General features: G+C 46.0%; 1 pseudogene across 1 annotated transcript in view; it reads left to right on the top strand.

The window, feature by feature from the left end:
• The window catches only part of LOC144754170 (E3 ubiquitin-protein ligase TRIM39-like), a 106,841-nt pseudogene that overhangs the window by 50,760 nt on the left and 33,941 nt on the right, over positions 1–22,140 (top strand). The window contains exon 4 of the transcript XR_013594675.1: positions 229–251. The product of XR_013594675.1 is annotated as an E3 ubiquitin-protein ligase TRIM39-like (transcript). The remainder of the gene's footprint in view (positions 1–228; positions 252–22,140) is intronic.

Genomic DNA, 22,140 nt, shown 5'->3' with positions numbered 1-22,140 from the left:
GTCATTACCATTCAGAATATCAGTTTCTGCTATGTGATTTGACGTCATTCTGAATGTCACTTTCTGTGCTTGGTCATGCGATGCCACAGAATGTGCTGTGTCATGTGACCCCAGCCACTGTTTTCTAATCATAGATAGATTGAAGTTTGTCACTCCTAAAAATACTGCCATAACTTTAACATCTTCCCTAGAAACTGATTTCACTGTGATTGTTTCTCTGTTTTGCAGGATGTCAGAAGCACCCTAAGCAGGTAAGGCTGGTTTATTATTCTTCTCTCAGTGTGTAAGACACAGGTCTCATTGCTGCAGTGTGTAAATTCCACTACTAAGTGCACACAAAGTGCTACGAAGCTTTCAGATCCTCATAAAATCACTTTGTTTCCTCAAAGAAATCTTACGTCCTCAGAAAATACCTTTGATTCCTCTGAAAACTTAAGTCCTCTGAAAACTCCCTTGCGTCATCAGGAAATGCTCTTCAATTTTCCTAAATCCCTGTGAGTCATCAGAAAACTCATTTGAGTCTTGAATTAATTGCTACAGAAATGAGCTGCAGTCCTCACAAAACATATTTTTATCTACATCTACCTGAAGTCCTCAAAAGGGTACCCTGTACACACAGAAAACTAATGCACATTCTGGAAACTTCCCCTCCGGTTTCCTCAATTAGGAGTTGTGGAAAAACTAATTCAAAGTTTCCTAACAACGATGCCAGTCTTCAAAATATCCCTTCAGTGCTTCCAAACAGCATTGAAATGTAATTAAAGCCATGATCAGGCCTCATTCTTTAGAATATTCCCTCCAATCAGAAGAGGTCTCGTCCATTTCTCATAAACTTCATTGTAATCCTCAGATCTGTTACTATTCCTAATAAATCTCTCTCCAGTCTGCCGTGACCTCCCTCCAGTCTGTAGCATCCTCTTGAGTCTTCAGAAGCCTCATTTCAACCCTAAAACCTCTGCCCAGGTCCCTGACCACTCATTCCAGACACCAAATCCTTCTTCAAGTCCTCCCAGACCTCCTTGTGTGTCTTCTGAATCCTCATTTCAATCATCCTTTTCTTTTACGGTCTTTATGTATCATTTTTGGTAGCAATAGAGATTCAAACAATAAACATCACTGGCTCAGTGTCATGTCGTATTTCATTGAAAACATGGGGTGTGGTTCGGGGGCATCAGATCATTGTCATTTTTAGGTTTCGCTGGAGGGCGGAGCTCTTAGCTCCGCCTCCAGAGAAATCTCTTGATTTCCAGTAAGGAGAATGGAATACGCCCCCCTGTCCCATTGGCTAGCTCCATAAATGGAGGCTAGCCATTGGAACAGAGATCTGTCCGTCAAGGCCGGACCAGATTCGGGGGCGTTCCCGAGATTTTTTCCCAGGGCGGAGTTACGTTTTTTCCGTTCCCTCCCCTTTCACTGATGCGCTGTCCATTTCCGCCCCCCCCTCGCTGTCCTGTGCACGTTTCCCGCCGTCCGTGTCCTCTCCCGCCCCCTCCCGCCGTCCGTGTCCTCTCCCGCCCCCTCCCGCCGTCCGTGTCCACTCCCGTCCCCTCCCGCCGTCCGTGTCCACTCCCGCCCCCTCCCGCCGTCCGTGTCCACTCCCGCCCCGATTGATGCATTTGCCCGTAAAAATCAGCCCCCGCCTGCCTACCTAAGGAGAAGGGCCGCTGCGCTACCCGCAGCGACCCGGAAGTGGTTGGCCGGCCGGCCAATCCCAGCGCGGCCGGCCGGAAGTGCCCGCCCCCGCAGCCCGGGGGGGGGGGAAGAAAGAAGAAGCATGGCGGCATTGGGATGGGATGAGATGATATATCCTGATTCTTCAGCACTCTGGTAAGCTGAACACTAAATACTCCACCTGTACACGTTGCAATATTCTGTTCTGAAGACTGCAGGGACTCCGTGCACTTGATTGGCAGACGGGAGGGAAGCTGCCTTTCCTGGCTGATGACGATGCAGACAGGAATTCAATTTGGAAAAGGCAGGATCGGTGGGAGTCGGACGGTGGACCCATCCAGAAGCTGAGGCACAGGATGGTAGTTAAGTTTTACATTATTTTATATATATGTTTTTGTTTCTTAATTAAACAACCCCCTCCCGCCTCCCCCCATACTCCCCCAGGACAACCACATTTCCACCCCCTCTCCCCCCTCCCACCTTCCGGCCGGCCGCAATTATCCACGACACCCCCACAGGCCCTCCACAGTCACGGCATTATCTTTCCCCTGTGAATTCCTAAAACACCAGCATGGCCACGGTTAAGTGAAAAATCCATTCACGCAAAGGCCAGGGTAGGGTGTAGCATGGCATAGGCATTAGCTGCATATATGTCATGGATACAATGCTCAGCGTAGGTCAAAGCTACCAAAATCCAACACATCACGCTCCTCTGCCGGCTGAAATGTTTAACCGGGATTAAGAATAAAACTCTGAAATGCCTTTAACGCGTGACTGAGCATGACACGTCCGCACAGGAGGAGAGCTAAGCATGTTCAGGTGCACACACGGCTGGCGCTGATTGTGCAAATGAGGAGTTAGTCGGGGAGTTAAGAACAATTATCGGCCAACAAAATCAATAACAAAGCTTATGGCCTTTTCTTACAGCCTAGCTAATGTGCAATCACCATGCCCATGAAACAAGTGGTGTTTTCCTACATTTATAGGTGTTCTACCCTTCCCGAGTGACCCCGTTATTGTGATCGTATACCGGCCCACCACCTCCTTACAGGAAATGCTACGAGAATATTGCCAGTTGACTCTACATTATTTTCATGTGCTGCGCAGCCTACAAATTGTAACCTTTTGAGAGTTACGCACACAGTTGGTTTACAAAGCAATATTTTAGTGAAAGTGTAGTGTTGTATCTACAAAACATGCGTACCCATGATGTTGTCTGCGATGCAAACAGTGCTGCACTAATGTAATGGTCGGCCTGATTTAGTGTTGTGCCGATGAGCACAGGTCCTGATAAAGCGCTGTTTTGCAGTTGAGCGCTATCGTCACTTATGTGACCCCCCCCAGAGAGGGATTTGGGTGCTATCTGCAACTTCCACAAAGGTTACACATATTACGCATCCCGAATCATGGTCATTGTTTGACTTGTTATCTTTTGGCGCTACGATTCCACGCACAGCCGGGTCACGCCACATTGGATGACCAGCTGATATGTCACTGCATGGATTTGTTTGTGCTGTTTCAAGTCCTAGGGGGCTGTTTGTGCTGTTCCTGGGGGTGTTTGTGCTGTTCCTAGGAGTGTGTGTGCTGTTCATGGGTGTGTTTATGCTGTTCCTTGTCCTAGGGGTGTTTTTAGTGTTCCTGGGGGTGTTTGTGCTGTTCACTAGAAAGCAATTGCAGTTTTTATAGGTCTATGATCTGTGTGTTTTTTGGATCCATCCCCGGGGGTGAACCCCTGGAACCCGAGTAGGTTGTTCAGGCTCGCTCCGCCCTGCCACTTTCAAATGTCACCAGCCGCCACTGTTGGTCATCATGGGAGACACCATATATCATAGTGAATAAACATGTTTATAAGCCTATATGATTCCTAACAAATACTCCTTTTATCACTTGGTAAATTAATCAGTCTTCAGCTGAGTGAAAGTCAGGTCATGCAACCTGGTTCTCGCCTTAAGGTAATCACAGCAAGGAATGATTACTTACCTAAACTGGAAGCCAATTATAAGCAAGGACATTTGTCCGCTCTCAAAGCGATGACAAGCAAGGAACATTCCCCTACCTTAACTGGGAGCTAATCACTCAAAAGGAACTTCTTGTCACCTAAATAGAAAACCTAACATCACATCTGGAAAGCTGTTGCTCATCTCACCCGCCCGCACCTGAGTATGAGACAGTCACATGTTCTGGAACTTGTCATTAAGTCATCACATGCATCAAATATTCTCTCACCAAAACCAGAGGCCAATCACAAGCAAGGGAATGTTGCCAAACTCAATCCAATGAAAAGCAATAAACATTTGGCCTCTTTAGCCAGAAGTCTTTCATAAGACCGGACTATTTTCCCTAATACAGTTTTAAAGTAAATCATTGCAAAAGTCCATTTTTTTGACAAATCAGAGAGTAGCCCAGGATGAGACCGATCACCTCAACTACATTTTCCCTGAAACCACATTCAATAAGGAACATTTTCACACATATAATAGAATGTAAAACTGAAGTCCCCCAGGCGTCCTCACCAGGGTGTGTGAAGCAAAGGATGGATGGAGACTTGTGTTGCCTGTTTCTAATTGCTACAGATCTGGTAAAAGTCAAAAGGAATGGGGGGACCTTCCATCTCAAACCTCATATCACACCATAGCTTTTCTCATCCACAACAGCATGTGCGTCCTCTTGATGTCTCCAGGCACCAACTCAGACGTCTCCTGCAGATGTAAAGGTCGCAACAGTGTACACAATTCATCCACATTGTCTCACTCAACTTCGATATCTCACTTACCAACTCGAACAGCAAACACATGAATTTTCTTTGACTCCCCCAACATTTTCCGTCGCTTCTTTCCAGCAGACTGTCAGACTACTGTAAAAATTATTAGCTGACCCAACAGTGTCTCCAATCTGTACCTACTTTTCTTCTGAGGTATTCATAGATTTTGTACCATTGCCACATGATTCACAATCTGAAGCATATTCTGCAGATTATAAAAAGGGTGTATCTAAAGTTACAAAAGAATGCTGCATGTTGAATACATTGACGTTCCTCGCCCTTTGCAGGCATATGCAGGCCACCTTTAATCTGTTGATTGCTGTGTTTACCTTTTGCAAAGGTGGATTTATTTGCATAGGTGGCGTGAATATCCTTAAAATTCTGTAACTCCGGAAGGGTTTCAGGATCTGCTTTTGTCTCTCACTGAGTACTGGAAATAAGCATCTCACATTTTAAATTAAGTATTCAACCAGTGTGGAAAAAACAGTATGAACACAAAATGCACCAGGCTTTAATACACAGAATAAAAGATGTGTACCTTCCTTTAAAAAAGGTGATCGTTCAGATGTGTCTTCTGCTGAGCGCAGCATTGTTTGAAGGATCCCTGTATGAATTGCAAGAGTTCAGATAAGGACAAATAACCAGGAAATGCGTGTAATAACTCACAGGGCATTAGTCAAGAATACCGGATACCCTGCATTGTGTGAGTGCTGTTTATTGAACAGTTAGCTGTTCACGGTCACACCTTATCTGACCTTCTCCAAGCACACCCTGCAGTTTTAGCCATTAACTTGTGCACAAGATTAGAAGACCAATCTGCAGAGGGTGCTTGATGTTATTTTAAAATACAGTAAGTTGTTTGGTGTAAAGTTATGCTACTTCTTGCTGTGTCTTCTGATGCTCTCACAGTAACATATAGCCTGGCTCTAAAAATATATTTGGGGATCTGTGTATCTGAAGAGTAGTTAAAACTAGAAGATCTCAGATATAGCTAAACTACAAAGTAAAAAACACTGGGATTGATCAGTTATGGTTACTAACACTACCTCCAGCCTAACACACCCCAAATACATGACTCTTCTCAACCATATTTGTCTCTTAACATAAATGTTTTCTATTTATTTGCAAATGTTATTTATGTTTAACTCCACTCTTTCCATGTGTTTACTGGAAGGACATTTCCGCATTTACACCCCCTTATCATCCATTTCATTACTTTCCTTAAATGTTGACTTGGCTTTTATAATGGGGTGAATTATTCTACTGCTGAATATGCTGTCTTTCCATTAAATAAATGCTTTTAGTTGAGGCAAGTATGATGGATTTACTCATCCACTCTACTTCTCCAGGGATTACTCCTGACAGTAGATTTACTTTCTTCTATGCACATATACATATTTAACCTAAGTAGCAAAATGTAAGTCTTTTTGACATTTACATCTAAATGAGTGTGCAAGCAACATAAGCAAAATTCAAAATATGTAGTAAACACAAATACAATAATAGAACATAATACAAACACGGTGGGACTTATCTTGCAGCAGATGCATGGTTGTAACTCATGATATACGTGTTTCGTCATGCTCTAAAGATGCTGGAATGTTTTGGTTACTTGCTGTAGTATATATATCTGGATGCAAGGATAGAAACCGCAAAATGCCCGACAGGCCTCACACTATGATAAGCACAGATTTGTTGTGGTTATGTTTAAGCCACGCCCTTAATTACATTGGCCACGCCCCAGAGACCCTCCACAGTTTTTTCATCCCATTTAAAGAACTGTGTAAAGCTCTCCAATACTTTCGGGTCGAATTCACGCTATATAAAACTGCACAAAAAAATTTGAATTGTGCATATACACTGCTTGCTGACAAGGCCTGGCTTCTAAGTGCTGTAGTAGCAGATGCCGCATCTGTGACCCGGTTTTGTGTGTGCCTCTGTTGCCTGCTTGTGACCCGGTTTTGTGTGTGCCTCTGTTGCCTGCTTGTGACCCGGTTTTGTGTGTGCCTCTGTTCCCTTTTGTGATCCAGTTTTGTGTGTGTGTGTGGGTGCAAATGCAATAGGTGTCGCATTTGCGAGAGATTAGGCTATTGGCTTTGTAAATGACAATGCCATTTATTTAGGTTTTCAAAGCCAACACATAAATAAAAATGTTGTCATTTACAATGCCAATAGCTTTAACTTTTCCAAATGCGAAACCGTTGCATTGTAAATGCTTGTTCATTTCTGATATTAGATAAAGAGACATTTGTTTACAACTATTGCACCGTGGTCACACCATTGGCGAGGCCGTCTGTCCACACACATCTCTGTTCCTGTTGGATGAGGGGGGAGGCTGACCCTATCACTCTCACCCGCCTTCCCTCTCCTGCAGAGACTGCCCCCACATCTTGATTTCCTGTGGAGTGTCTCCATTCCCGAGGGATCCTTCCACGGGCCTCATTTCAATCCTTAAACCTGTAAATAAGTTTCCAAACCTTCACCATGAGGTGACACGCACATATGTGCTGCTTGTTTACTGGCTGGTCCTGCTAACTCATTCTTAACAGAGCTCAATGAGACATTGTACTTCTCAATGATGTTTTCTGTTGTGTAGCTAACACTGCAGTCTCCTCAAAGCCTGTACTGATACACGCCCTCTGGATCACTTAACGAAACAATTAAAGATGGAGGTGGACCACATAAAATATTAGCACATGTTTCCAACACTGAGGTTCCAGTCAGTTTCACGAGGGATGTGCGGCCTTGGCAGTTTGTCTGTTGTGGCCCAAAAAGGTGCAAGGTAAGGAAGTTAAAGCGGCCTGTGACAAATAAACTGGCTCGAAGGTGCAGGGGGAGGTCGTTTTAGGTTTCGCTGCCATATGGGAAAACGAGCAGCCGCCCCTGTTAGTCCAGCGGATGCGACTGGTGGCCGCTAGGGATCCAGATCTGAGTTTCCTGGTGGGCTGGTGAAAGGTCATGCGTTGGTTGAGGAACGCCGGCCCTTCATTGTGTGATGCCTTGTATGACTTGTATTCAGGGTCGGATTGGGATCACAATTTGGCCCGGGCAATGATGAAAAAAGTGGCCCACATTCAAGGGGCGTGGCCCACAATTAAGGGGCGTGGCCCAAATTCAAGGGGCGTGCCCTTTCATGAAACACCATTTGGTTACTCTTTGAGGTCTAATTTGTAGAGAAATATTTAGTAAATTAAGCCTTTTAAAGCTTACAGAACAAGTAACATTGGTAAAGACTAGGAGCACTGCAGTTCTGAAAACTAAATACTTACTTGCAGTCTTAACGCTCTGCACAATGTCGTTAGATACTCTTTTCCAACCAGGTATGTCCTAGACTCTAATCATCACATAAATCAGTACCTATTCATGAGTACCAATTACAGTACACATGATCCGATTTTTTTATTTAAGTGCCTGGGCGATGAAGTGATCTGCCCAGAATCACAGGTTGTTGAGCAGTCGCTGGGACTCCAACTTGAATCCCGCTCTCTGCAACTCTGGCGTCAGGCCACATATGCCCATGCACAGACCGGAGACGTTTAAAGGCATGGGCAACGTGGGCTCTGGCCCAGGGCCCCAGCCTTTCAGGGAGCCCCCTGATAGAGCCAGCTCTGTTCTGCCGAGAATTTTGCCCTAATGACCATGCATACTCCTTAAACAGATTGTTTTAAATACCATTTTTTCAAATTTATTTTTAATATGGGCGATGAGTAAGAACCTATCACAGAGATTTTGCAGAGAAATGTGTTTATGTTTCAAGCAACATCCATAATTTTTTTTATTTGAGATCAAACAGGCCATCACATATGAGAAATGGGAGGATGTCACTGAGATTATTTTCAGTAATTTTAGTGAGCTGCTACTGTGTTGTAATATTGAAAACACACGTCAATGTCCTTGAATATTAGATGTAAATACATTAAGAATTTGGACAAGTATGGTAGTGCTCTGTCAAGTGACCAGCTGAAAGAGGGCATCAAAGAGCAGAAATTGGATTATAAATTCAAATCTGTTTCGAACAGGGCCCCAAAAATGTGTTAGGCCCAGGGCCCCCAAAATCCTTAAGATGTTTGGCACAGACAAGGAATGAAAGTGAGAGGATACTGTTCTTGCACAGGACATAGGGCCAAGGTGACAATGGCCTACATGCTGAGCAACAAAAAAAACGGCAAGGCCCCTTTCTGTCACAAAATTATTCGAGCCCTCCAGGGAAGGAGCACCTAATAAGCAGTGAAGCCCCTGTGTGATTGCTTTGCAGGGCAGGGGGTGAAGGAGAGGCCACAGCGGATAATCACTGTGGCTGCACAGTGAAGCTGCATTCATTTCTCTGTCTCTGTCTCCGTGCCCTCTGTGGGCCGTTTTTATTTCCTCCCCTTTCCTAGTCCACAGAGACAGAAAAATGAATGCAGCTTCACTGTACGGCTGGGAAAGGGGAGAAACAAACCGTCCCACAGAGGGCACGGAGACACCGGCCCTTCGGCCCATGCCCGAATGCCCGCAATGCCCGTATTGTACTGGTAGCCAGTGGAGTTTCTGAGGTGAGGGGTTATGTGCGTCCGTCTGGGGAGGTCGAGGATGAGCCTGGCCGCTGTGTTCCGGATCGTCTGGAGTTTCCTCATGAGTTGGACTGTTATTTAGAGCTACAATAACGTATAGTGAGGTATAAATTAAACAAATGCAGTGCTCTGTAAGAGCCCTTCCAGTTCTGACACATTGGGCTTATGAACAGATGAATCCAGAATAAACAAGAACAACCAAAACAATGACCTGCCCGTAGTAACGTATCTCTCCATCTTCGTGCATGTTTGCGTAATGTTTCCTTGCTGCTGTGTTACTCAACGTCCCCTTTGCGTAGTGTCCACGCTTATTCACATTGTTAAGTGGTCTGCGTACACCCATGGAATATCATGGTACGCCCGTTAGCGGTATAATTGGTTCGCTACATCTATTCGCCCACATCTCGACCAGGCGAATCCTCAGGGTCTCCGCCCTCTATCTGTTGCATCTCATTTAAGAGATTGTCCCAACATGCTGCTATGGGTTCTCGACACAGTCCTAACGTTTCTTCATGCTTGATGGAGATGCTTTCGGACTTGGCCCATGCGAACAATGAGTGACGCCATCCCGTACTTGTGGTGGGTCCGCCACATTCCACCATCTAGTTAGGAGCCTTTTAGCTACTATTATCCCCAAGTCTAGGAACCTAGACACTACTTTGGTGACAGGTGTCCTCCTGAATTGATGCAGGAGGTTTACGGACCATTCAAAAGGTAGTGCTCGACCTATGCATGTGTGTAATATCCTGGTTATCGTTTTCCAGTACACTCCTATTCGGGGGCAGCTCCATAACATGTGTACTAGTTCATCTCATGGTGGGTGTTGTGTTTGTTTCTTGGGGTTGGTAGGATTCCTCAGGGCGACTTCCATCAGCGCTTGCTGTGATCCAGTTAGTGAAGTTGTCCACTGCTTGTTCCGTGTCCAGGGGGAGGTGGGTAGGTGGAAGTTGAGGAGGTTGATCCAGCGTTGTTCTGATGCTTTGGACTAGCTGCGAAATGTTTTGTTGGCCGTGGAGGTGGAGGTGTTGAGGGGCTCTGAGACGAGGAAGTGGGCGCAGTGGTAGTTAGTCCAGGTGAGCCCTTCAGTGTGGGTGTAGTTCACTCTGTTGCTGGCTGTAAAGATAGGATCAAGCATGTCTCCTGCGATGTGAGTGGGGTCGGTGACTAATTGCTCGAGCTTGAGGTTGGCCATACTTTCTAGGATGTCAGCAGTGTTTTCAAGGTGAAAGTTGAGGTCCCCTAGGAAGATGGTTTCACCTCAATGGTTATATGAGCGATGAAGTTGGAGATGGGGTTGCAGAAGGGAGGGAGGAGTCCCCGAGGTCTGTAGGCGAGGGTATCTCCGAATGTGGTTTTGCTGTTCTTTTGGAGTTGGAAGTTGAGGTGCTCCATGAAGGGGGTGGTGTTGTCTGTGGTGGTTCCACATTTGAGAGTCTCTTCATGGATCATGGCAGTGCCGCTGCCGTTTCTGTTGGTCCGGTCTCTGTGCGTGATCTTGCATCCGTCTGGTATGGCTGTGGCAATACTGGGTGTAGATGCGGAGTTCAGCAAGGTCTCTGTGATGAAGATGGTGTCTGGGGTGGTGATGATTTTCCAGATTTCTGTTGTTTCTCTTGTGATGCAGATAAATCGGCAATTCCGGTAGGAGAAAGGGCCGTTAGTGGTCCAGGGGGAGGCCTGGGCGCAGGAGTTGTTCTGGCATCCGAGGTCCAGGGCTCTGAGGGCCAAATGTATCAATATAGTTATTTGCGATTCCCTAATTGCGAATCACAAGGATTCGCAATTAGGGAATCCGAAAATGTCATGTATGAAGGTGTATAGTACACCTTTTGCGATTCCTAGGAGGTCGCAAATGACCTACCTCATGAATATTAATGAGGTAGGTCGCAATTTGCGACCCCCTAGGAATCGCAAAAATCACGGGGATGATAGCCTGCTGAGATCACCATGTCCGTGTTTGCTTTTAAATAAAGCAAACTTTTTTTTGTAAAGCAGCACGTTTTCCTTAAGGAAATCAAAATGCTTTACAAAAGGAAAAATGAAAAGATTTCTTTTCATTTTTAATGAGTAGGTTCTTAAAAATGGTTTTACAAACATTCACAAAGGGGAAGGGATCCCTTGGGGACCCCTTCCCATTTGCGAATGGGTTACCACCTGCTTGAAGTAGGTGGTAACATGCAAATGTTTTGCCACTGCAAATGCTGTCACAAATCATTCATACATACCTGTGCGATTAGGTATTAGGAAGGGACAACCTAAACACACCCCTTCCTAATACCGAATCGCAAACCCATTTTGCGATTCCGTAACAGATTACCGAATCGCAAAATTTGTTTTGCTGCATCTTAAAAGCAGTTTTTGTGTTCGCAAACGGGCAGATTCGCAGAATCTGTCTGTTAGTGAATGCAAAAATGCTTGATACATCTGCCCCAAAGATCGTCTGCTGGAAGCTCAGGCGGTCCATGGTGGGTGGAGACCTAGTGCAGAGCCAGCTCCATGCAGAGCATACCCACTGTGCGCGTCTGCTGCATTGGTGTGCTGTGGTCTGCATGCCAGAGGACTGGGTTACTGGCAGGAGGGTGCCAATGGTGACCATAAGGGGAGACAGCAGGCACAACGGGGAGCGACGCGGGAGGCGAGGCGTAGGGAGCGGCAGGCCTCCAGGCAGCGGAAGGGAAGTCCCAGCAGAGCCGGGGGCAAGGGATTAGTGGGGGCAGGCAGGGACAGAGGGAAGACGAAGAAGCTAGACTGCAAGGTCAAGTACAGCTGGCCCAGGCTACCAAGGTCAAGTGGGGTGCAGCTGGGCAGTTACTACTAGGAGTCTGGTGCAGGTTGGGCTGAGGGGAGAGCGTCAGGCACGTGTCATGGGGGACAAGGCCACAGAGCACTGTAACTGAAACTGTGGGCGTAAGAGGGATGGCCCAGCCTCCTCCTGTTTCTAAGGGGCATGGACGGGCTCACCCTTTGCCTGGTCTTTGCCCAGGCACCGTCCGCACAGCTCCCGCGAGGCGGGAGCCGCAGAAGGAATTAATATGCTGCCGGAGGTGTGAAAACGTGCTAGGCCCACCTCCCGGAGGCTGCTGGGAACTTTAGTTCCCCGAGGCTGATGGCGGCGCAGGCTCTGGCTCCAGAGTGGAGCAGAGAGAGTGGTGAGGCAGGAGTCTCAATCAATCAATCAATCAATCAATCAGGTCATTTGTAGAGCGCACTACTCACCCGTAGGGTCTCAAGGCGCTGGGAGGGGGGGGGGGGTGCCGCTACTGCTCGAACAGCCAGGTCTTGAGCTTCTTCCTGAAGGAGAGGTGGTCTTGGGTCAGGCGCCTGGAGAAGCGGGTGAGGGAGCGCCAGTTACTGCGGTGTCCCATCCTTAGTCTGTTGAAACACTATCTACCCTCTATGACCATTGCTTGACATCAGTCTTTGTAGGTGCCTGGGTTAGATCCGTAAAGGCTGTCAAGTTCTTTGTGAACTTACCACAGTATGTATCATGCCTAGGAAACGTCTTACTCCTGTCCTGAAAGTTGGTGTGAGTACAGATTTCTTGTCTTTGGCTTTGTTGGGTTTCGGAGTCACCATTTCCACTGAAAATCTCTGTTTGAAGAAACTGATGTGTTGCTTTAGAAAGTCACACTTGCAGGGTTTAGCCTGAGGCCGCTTGAAGGCACTGTAGGACTTTTTGGACACAATAAAGACTGTCACATTGTGTGCCTACACCAAGATGTTATCACTGATGTTAATTATTCCAGTCAATCTGTATTCAATTCAATAATCTTTATTTCGTTGCAGTTGCAGCATAAAAGATATACAAAATATATAATATACATTACCACATTATTATCAACAAATTATATGAAGATATCCAATCAACGAAAGTGCTGGTGCATGACCAAAAAAATTACCATAAGCCTTTACAGCTAAATCATGAGTTGGGGCTTGAAACACACATCAATAAATATAGATAAAAGATTCATTAAAATATTTACAAGGTTAAAAAAACATTAAATTGGGTTATAACTGCCAGTTAACAATTCTCACTATACACCCTTAAAATGGCAGAGACAATTTTTGTCTAATGAATTTTACAGCCAAGAGAAATCTGCTGATGCCAAACACAATTACTTGACTAGTGTCCGTAATTAATATTCTACCAGCTTCCTGGTGCGAAGTTGATCCGATATTACGGCACAATGGCACTATCCATTTCCTTCTTGTTTCTGCATAGCTTGAACAGAAAAATAGAATGTGAAAAATTTCTTCTTTTACATTATTTGTGCATAAAGTGCATTTATCGTTACCAATTTTCCCCCATTTTGTCTCGGTTTCCCGTGTTCTTAATATGCCATACCTATATTTTAAATACAGGGTTTTCGCCAATGGTGGCTGGATCTCATCAAGAAATATTTCAAACTGGGCCACATTTTTTACCATTAAAAATTTTTCAGTTGAGGGGCCATGTATTCCAACGTATACTGCGTCATGGCTCATAAGGGCCCAAAATGAAAGTTTAACTATTTTCTTTGAGGACACGGTCAAGGATTCTGGCTGGCTCCAAAAATGGGATAAACCCAATTTAGTTAACCAAGTTTTGACATGTTTAAACCAAGAGATCTTACTGCTAGTATCTAGTTTCAAAACTTCAACCAGTCCATTTTTATATTCAGTTAACTCAGGGGTGGTCCACAACCTGACCCATAACAATAGCGGTCTTAATATTGCATGTAAATCGGTGCGTCGTATGTTCATATCGAGGAGTAGGGGTAATAATGGAGTATTATTAGGAACCTTTAATAATCCCCTTATGAACTTATTCTCCAAGATTTCAAAGGTCTTTCTACACACAGGACCACAGAGTTCTGCCCCATACAAAACTGCTGACTGGACCTTGCATCTAAAGAGCTCTAATGCTGGGGTGACTGCCTTATTTGCACATTTATTATGTCTTTTCAGTATCGGAAGACAATTTTGTTTGAACACAATTTTTGATTTTTCTAATTGGGGTTTCCAATTTAAAGATGAATCTAATAATACCCCCAAATAAGTAAAACTTTGTTCATAATCAAGTTTTTCTCCATTCAGCGTTAACTTTTTCTTGAAACTTTTATGAGGATTGAGAGCCATATATTTAGTCTTTTTTACATTAATTTCTAACCCTTTTGAAATACAATACTGCTGGAACCTATCTAACAGGGTCTGTAGGCCCCGTGGGGTTTGTGAAATGAGAATCGTGTCATCCGCAAAGAGGAGGGACGGAACTCGTTCCCCCCCCCAGACGAGGTGAATCGTTGTCACAATTCTCCATATAAACTGCAATATCGTTAACAAAAAGGGAGAAAAGTGTAGGCGCCAGCACGCACCCTTGGCGCACTCCTCTCTTGATAGGGATTGCATCTGTGAGTTCTCCATTTGGGCCCCATCTTACCCTAGCGTAGTTATTCTGGTGTAACCCAATCACTAGTTTCAATAGTTCACCTGGACACCCCTGCTTTTTCAGAGATTTCCACAGTAAATCACGAGGAATAAGGTCAAATGCTGCTCGTAAATCTACAAAGGTAACATATAAATTACCTCTGCGAATGATGACATATTTCCAATACAGGCAGCATAGCCTTAATACCTGATCGATGGTCCCTGTCTTTTCCCTGAACCCTGCCTGATACTTGGATAAGACCAAGTTATCCTCCAACCACGTGTTTACGCGGTTTAGAATGTGCCTGGCATACATTTTCTGTGTTATATCTAAAAGACTAATGAGGCGATAGTTCGCTGGATCACCTCTATCCCCCTTTTTAAAAATAGTGATAATTTCTGCCCCGTCCCATGTATCAGGGATTTGGTCACCAGCTGCGATGGTATTAAACAAATGGTTTAAGTAAGGTGCCCAGATCTCCATATTATGCTTATAAAGATCACCAGGGATCTTATCCAGGCCAGGAGCCTTCCCTTGCTTCACAGAAGCAATTGCTGTTTTGGTCTCTTGTATGTCAAAGATTACCAATGGGTTTTCATCATTCTCTACCTGAGTTAGTGTTTGGTTTGGGTTTTCCGGGAGTTTTTCCTCTATAATTTGGGCTGCATATAGTAAAGTAAAGTGATCAACCCATGTAGCTTCGTTTAAGAAAACCTCCCTCGAACCTTTGTCTGGCTTATTCCCTTTAGCTACTAACTCCCAGAACTGCCTGTGGTCTTTTGTTTTTGCAGCTAATAACATACTGGACCATAGATCCTCATCCCAGGATGATTTGGCTGCAGCTATTGTCTTATTGTAGATTTTCCTTTTTAATTTAAGTTCTACAGAGCTTTTACTTTTTACCGCATTAATCAGGTCGGTTTTAGCAACTCGGCATTCCCTGTTAAACCAGGGTTTGCCTACAGGTTTTGCATTCACCGTCCCGATCCCTTTACTAGGTTTTTTAGTAATAAGGTCTAGCAGTTTTTTACAAAAGGATTTATGTAATCCAATGAATTCACCAGATTTACATTCATCCAATTTGTAAAATTCGAATGTGTTCACAAATGTAGAATAAATGTTAGCCAACAGATCTTTTCTTTCAAGGATGTATGCCCATTTAACGGCCCTTCGATTATTACTTAATACAAGATTGTCGCAGGTTAATGGAGCTACTGAGCTATAAGTGCCCTCAGTAACACCATGTTCATTCAACATACTAGACAAAAAACTCATTTCCAACGGAAGGTGATCGCTCTCAAAGCGTTCTCTAACCTTTAAATCATTCGTATATGGCCACAGATTAAAAGAAACAGAAACATAGTCTATCTTGCTCTTACAATTGCCCCTACTAAAAGTAAATGCTTTCGGGGAGTCTGATGGCATGCGCCCATTACAAGCCCTTAAACCATGGCCTGTGAGCAGCCTTGTGATCTGCAGGGCTAATGCGGTCCCAGGAACAGTACCATTATTCAATGCTGGTATCCCATTAACAACATCCTCTTCCTCGTACAATTTAACCATCCCCACAATCGGCTCAAAATTGCAATTCAGATCACCACATAAAATGATACTCCCATCTTGATCTAGGGTGTCCATAAACATTTCCAATTTCTCAATACATGGTGATTCCCTATTGGCGGGGCATGGTCTATTGTACACATTTATAAGGTTTATCACCCTCTTGTCTCTTGTTGTTAGTTTCAGTGCAAGTATATCTAAAGAATCAGTATTTAACATTTTTATCCCCACATCAATGGTTGTACTGATCCATATTACCAACCCTCCAGAGGCTCGCCCTCTTGCTGAAGGGACGGCCGCCACTTGGTAGGTTCTATATCCTGTTCTATGGACCTGATCCGTGGCCCAGGTTTCCTGTAGCACACAGATATCAAATGTATTCGTATAACTGTTCCATTCAGGGTCACACATTTTAGTGCCAACTCCAGCGATATTCCACGAAACTAATGTTATTAATGGGGGTCCCTCTTTTAAACAATGGGTACTAAATTTAATAATGGGTGGTAGATTTTCATCAACAATAGTACAGATGTTCGTGTGCCTATCCACTAATAACTCCCTATTGTCACTATCTCCTTCCTTTGAGTCACAAGGCCTCATGGTTACTTCATTCCCATTTTCTACCATGTTATTGCTATTGCAAACTTTTTCACAGCCAATCTCCTGGTGATTAAATAGTATATTCACCCCCCCACTCTCCTTAGAAGATACTACACTAAGTTTGGGGATTACATGATTTAATGAAGATACCTCAGGTGTGGTGGTCAATGGAATTACATGTAGTCAATCGACTGACTCAAGACAATCAAATTGGTTATGGGAGATAAAATTATGGGGATGATGGATTTGTCCTAACCAACCTCCTCCTTGGTGCCTCCTACCACGATGTCTTACCATAGTCCACCCATCAGTCCTAGGATGAAAGTGACCGGGTGGATAGAAGTGTGTTAGTTTAAATGGTTGTATGGTGGTGGCTGGGTCTGGGTTTGGATACTTCCAATTACAGATATAGTTAACTATTCTTGGGTTGTCAAAATTGATAACTATGCTATCCCCTTCTATGTCTTTCATCAAATAGCCCACCCAGGGTACTCGCCTGATGCTTAGGATGTTACCCCTCAGATCAGGGGGTAACGGCCTGTTAATATTTAGCCATTGAGTCGCCCTTTTCCAGAGGAAAGATGAACTTTCCAACTCCTCTTTGCCTAACTCTGGAACTCCAGTCAGGATTGCCACAAATGGACAGACCTCCGGGGGAAGATTGAGTACATCCCTTGCCTGATCTTTATTTAGTCTATTTCCATTTACCACCCCCTTACTACCTATTGTTGTGCCTGGTGTACTTTGCTTTTGTGGTTTGTTGTTAGGTACAACTCTAGGTGTAATAGGGTCCCCCACATTTGGTTTAGGTGCTGCTTTTTCATTAGGCACTAGTATTACGTCAGGAGTTTTTGCAGACATAGCTTTTGACAATGTTAATTGCGGATTTATACTAGACTTGCTCTGTGGGTTATCTATTATCTCCTTTATGTCCCTTTCTATACGTTTTAAGGAAATCTCTATTTTACTCAATCTCTCCTCTAATGGGCGGAGTGTATGTCGTAGTGCTTCAAGTATGGCAATAGAAGCAGAATACCCCCCTTCTGCGCCAATCCCTGCTATATCCTTATTTTTACCAACAGCCACTTCCAAACTAGCTAAACTAATATTAGGTGACACAGGCTGCTTAGGACCCTTCTTTCTCTTACCACCAATATTAGTGGTCGGCCCTTGTTTGTTCTTTGAAATAGCCCCTGCGTTCACCCCTTTCTGCTGCCTGGTATTATATACTTTAGCTTGCTCAACGGGTACCGGTGCAGTACGAGCATTAGGTAAATTATTAGGTGATTGTAAAATAGATTCTGAGACATTTAAAGAACTACCCTCTGAAGCATTCAATATATCCACAATGATTTCATTACTTGAGGAACCATTAGTTTCTCCTGCTGCTTCAATTCTGTCTTTGGAAGTAGGTGTTTGAGCATGTGCCATTGGCCCGAGAGAGGATCTTCTTGCATTGGCCAATTCCTGCGAAACCCTCCTTTCCATAATGTTTATACTTTCATCCACTACACAGTTCATTCTTTTGATGAATTGGTCCATAGCTCCCATAAAAGCAACAGTGTCGCTCTTTCCTTTACTTTCCTTTGGAGGCATAATAGCAATGGTAGTGGGGTTTGTATGAGCCAGAAACAGGTTAAAAACTAATTAAATTGAAATGTACTCACGAAATAAAGTGGACCAAAGTCAAGGGGGGTGGCCCGACCGACCCCTGCTGACCACTGAGGGCCACAGAGGGCCCGCCCTTTTCCCGCGCGCGACTCGCGTGGCGAGAGGGGTGTCAGCCCTTTTCAAGCGCCTCCTGGCGCTCCCGGCGCGTCACGGGCGCGCTGCCCCAGAGGCCGCTGGGAAGTGTGGTCCGGTACGCTGGTCCGCCTCCCGCGTCTCCCGCTTGCACAGCCGTTCACCTCACGGCACCGCCCGATGGCTTAGCGGTCAAGTGAGCAGTCCGCTGGTGTCCCCCACTGGGCTCCCGGGGGTCAGCCCTTTTCAAGCGCCTCCTGGCGCTCCCGGCGCGTCACGGGCGCGCTGCCCCAGAGGCCGCTGGGAAGTGTGGTCCGGTACGCTGGTCCGCCTCCCGCGTCTCCCGCTTGCACAGCCGTTCACCTCACGGCACCGCCCGATGGCTTAGCGGTCAAGTGAGCAGTCCGCTGGTGTCCCCCACTGGGCTCCCGGGGGTCAGCCCTTTTCAAGCGCCTCCTGGCGCTCCCGGCGCGTCACGGGCGCGCTGCCCCAGAGGCCGCTGGGAAGTGTGGTCCGGTACGCTGGTCCGCCTCCCGCGTCTCCCGCTTGCACAGCCGTTCACCTCACGGCACCGCCCGATGGCTTAGCGGTCAAGTGAGCAGTCCGCTGGTGTCCCCCTGTATAGAACTTCTGGGATGGTGTTCTCAAAAACATCAGCGACACTGGAGATTCCGAAGTATAATCCTTTGTATAGTCTCAGACCCAGGTGTGTGGAGAAGGTCGTGATATATCAAAAAGTGGGGTCGAGCATCAGCAGGTGATACCCTGACTTAAGATCTGTTTTGGAGAACAAGCTAGCTCCTTTGATCTCATTTATTAGTCCATCCTCTGTAGGCGTGATATGTTGTTGTCTTTGGTATGCCTGGTTTAGGAGGTGCATGGCCACACACAGCCACACCTCTCCTGGCTGTTTGGGCTTCCGGGTGACAACAGTTGTAGAAACCCAGGGAGTGGACCCATAATCTCACCCGATGATGTCAGCCTCTCCCAGCCTTCATAGCTGCTCTTCCACTTTTGCCTGAAGATAAATCGCCACTCTGTGATGTCAATAGATTGATCGATATGCAGATGCACAGTCTTTCCTTTCAAACACCCAAGGCCATGAAACAGGCTGTTGAATTCCTGGAGAAGATTGTCCAGCTCAGCAGTGGAGGCAAAGTGGATCAGCTGAAGACTTGTGACAAACTACCCGCAGAGCACCCCCAGTGACTTGTGATAATGTACAGATAAAATGTTTTCAGGACTTTACTCTCAAAGTTCAGAGACAACACCGCAGCTTTCTCGAAGTCCAAAAAGCGGTGAGGGACAACGCAATTAAGTGTGCACTGCTCTTCCCTGCTAAATTACGAGTGGAAGCAGAGGGAACACCATGGTTTTTCACATCCCCTGAAGAGGCCTGGGAGTGGTTGGATGGTTGGAGAACTGTCTGCAAGCAGGGGGCTACGAAGCGGCTTGGATGACGATGATGCCGTTCAGGAGATTCATCAGGACAACAGACCCGGGAAAACACATCAGATGGAAACAAGGGAACCTCCTGAACACGATCCATGAACAGAATGCAAAGAGGTGTTTTGGGCTATTGTCACACTATGAGACATCGCACACGGCAACATGGAACTGTGTATGGCACTGGCCAGGATTGAAGCTCAGACCCCAGACTACTGAGATATGGGTGGCAGGGAACCTATGAAGATGGCTGAAATACATAGATCTAATGGGATGAAAGACGAAAATTCTATTTAAATGTTTTGCACTACTGTGGGGTTTAGTTGTGCTTTTTGGTACCAGTTATGGGAGAGGCCGGGGGTGCAGTTCGTTGGGTAGTCCACGGTTCCTGTACTTGTTTCATTTGGGGTGGGGCGAGGGGCACTCTGCCGAGTTTGGTGGCAGGCACTTTTGAGTTTGCTGTGCAGGGAGGAGTGATGGAGGGTTTCAACATTTGGAAGGGAGGGAGGGAAGGGAATGGGTTGTGTTGAATTTAATGTTATTTCTCTTGACGATGTGCTCCACGCATATTGTATTGTAGAGACCTCACTTTATGTATATACGGACAGACCCTGCCCCGTATGGCTACCGACCACACTAGGCCCTTGGAATGATGATGCGAGCAGTCTCTGATATCTGCATCCTATCCTGGAATGTGAAAGGATTGGGAGACAGAATCAAGCGGGGGTAGTGCTTCAATATGTTAAACGGCATTCACCTGATGGTGGTCCTCCTACAGGAGATGCATCTGATGGGTAACACTTGCAAAGCCCTAGACGGCAGGGGTCACAAGTTGGTGATACATACAGGTTTCACAACAAGCTTTAGAGCAGTAGGCATTTCATTACAAAATAATTGCAAATGAAAGTAAAGCAATTCCCTACAACCCCCTACATAGATGCACAGCCCTCTCCGGGATATGGGAGGGGGAACCAATAAATATCCTATAGGTGTGTAACCATCTGGCCTCGCATTGCAGCACTCTTCTGGACTTGGGTGAACTCCTATTAGGGGGTGACTTTAATATGACCATGCATGATTCACTTGACTGTCGACCCCCACGCCACGTGACCACTTCCCACACACATTTGATGGACTTCTTTACAGCAATGGGGTTGGTAGATATATAGCAAACATACAATCTCATCACTCAGAATTTTACATTTCCCGCGGAGGCTCATTGGGTGTCTCTCCCGTATTTCCCTCCTACTCACTTTGGCCCACCACGTCTCGTGCTTCCGAGAGATACACCATTTGGCGAGGGGGATATCTGACCGCTCCCCCATTTGGGCTATATATATGGCATTGCTAAATGGAGCAAACACAAGGAGATGATGGACGGAGCGCTGAAACATTTCAGATACTCACCCCCAGTCACAGATCTGGGTTGGATCCATCATCATTCTTTAGTTCACTTCGCCACCTCAGTTCAGAAACTTGTCAGAAACCAGGCATCCTATTACAAGGCTATACTGTGTACGCCTGTACCATGTAAGTATCAATGCATCGTATTACAGGGGTGTACACTCTGTAAGGTTACACCATGTCAGGAGCCAGGTGTCATATTACAGGACACTATACTTTGTAAGGATACATCATGACATCAGCTAGGTGTCATATTACAAGAGTCTACGCTCTGTAAGGCTTTGCCATATCCGGATCCCTGCGTTGTATCACAAGAGTGCACAGTCTATAATGCCTACAGGCCAACAGCAGGCTCGGGCAGGTCCAGGCAGGTCAAGTTGGTACTGGTCAGCAGGGCAATTGCAGGGAGGTCTCTAGAAGCTTGTGGTGTCAATGTCGCTCACACAGGAGGTCAGGCGACTAACCCTTAGAATTACTCTGGGTAGCCTGTGACCTAGGCAAGCAGGGCCAACCCTTCTTCAAGAGACAGCAGGGCAGTCCTTCCATCAGCGGGGCAGTCCTTCCATCAGCGGGGCAGTCCTTCCAGCAGCAGGGCAGTCCTTCCAGCAGCAGGGCAGTCCTTCCAGCAGCAGGGCAGTCCTTGCAGCAGCAGGGCAGTCCTTGCAGCAGCAGGGCAGTCCTTGCAGCAGCAGGGCAGTCCTTGCAGCAGCAGGGCAGTCCTTGCAGCAGCAGGGCAGTCCTTCCAGCAGCAGGGCAGTCCTTTCAGCAGGAGGGCAGTCCTTCCAGCAGCAGGGCAGTCCTTGCAGCAGCAGGGCAGTCCTTGCAGCAGCAGGGCAGTCCTTGCAGCAGCAGGGCAGTCCTTCCAGCAGCGGGGCAGTCCTTGCAGCAGCAGGGCAGTCCTTGCAGCAGCAGGGCAGTCCTTCTTCTGAATCTTCCACACGACCATGGAATATTCTGATGGTCCCATTTATACTGGCATCAGCTTTTTGTGGGGA

The sequence above is a fragment of the Lissotriton helveticus genome, chromosome 5_1 (assembly GCF_964261635.1).
Source record: "Lissotriton helveticus chromosome 5_1, aLisHel1.1, whole genome shotgun sequence".
Classification (NCBI taxonomy): domain Eukaryota; kingdom Metazoa; phylum Chordata; class Amphibia; order Caudata; family Salamandridae; genus Lissotriton; species Lissotriton helveticus.
This window is presented reverse-complemented; position numbering and strand designations above follow the sequence as displayed.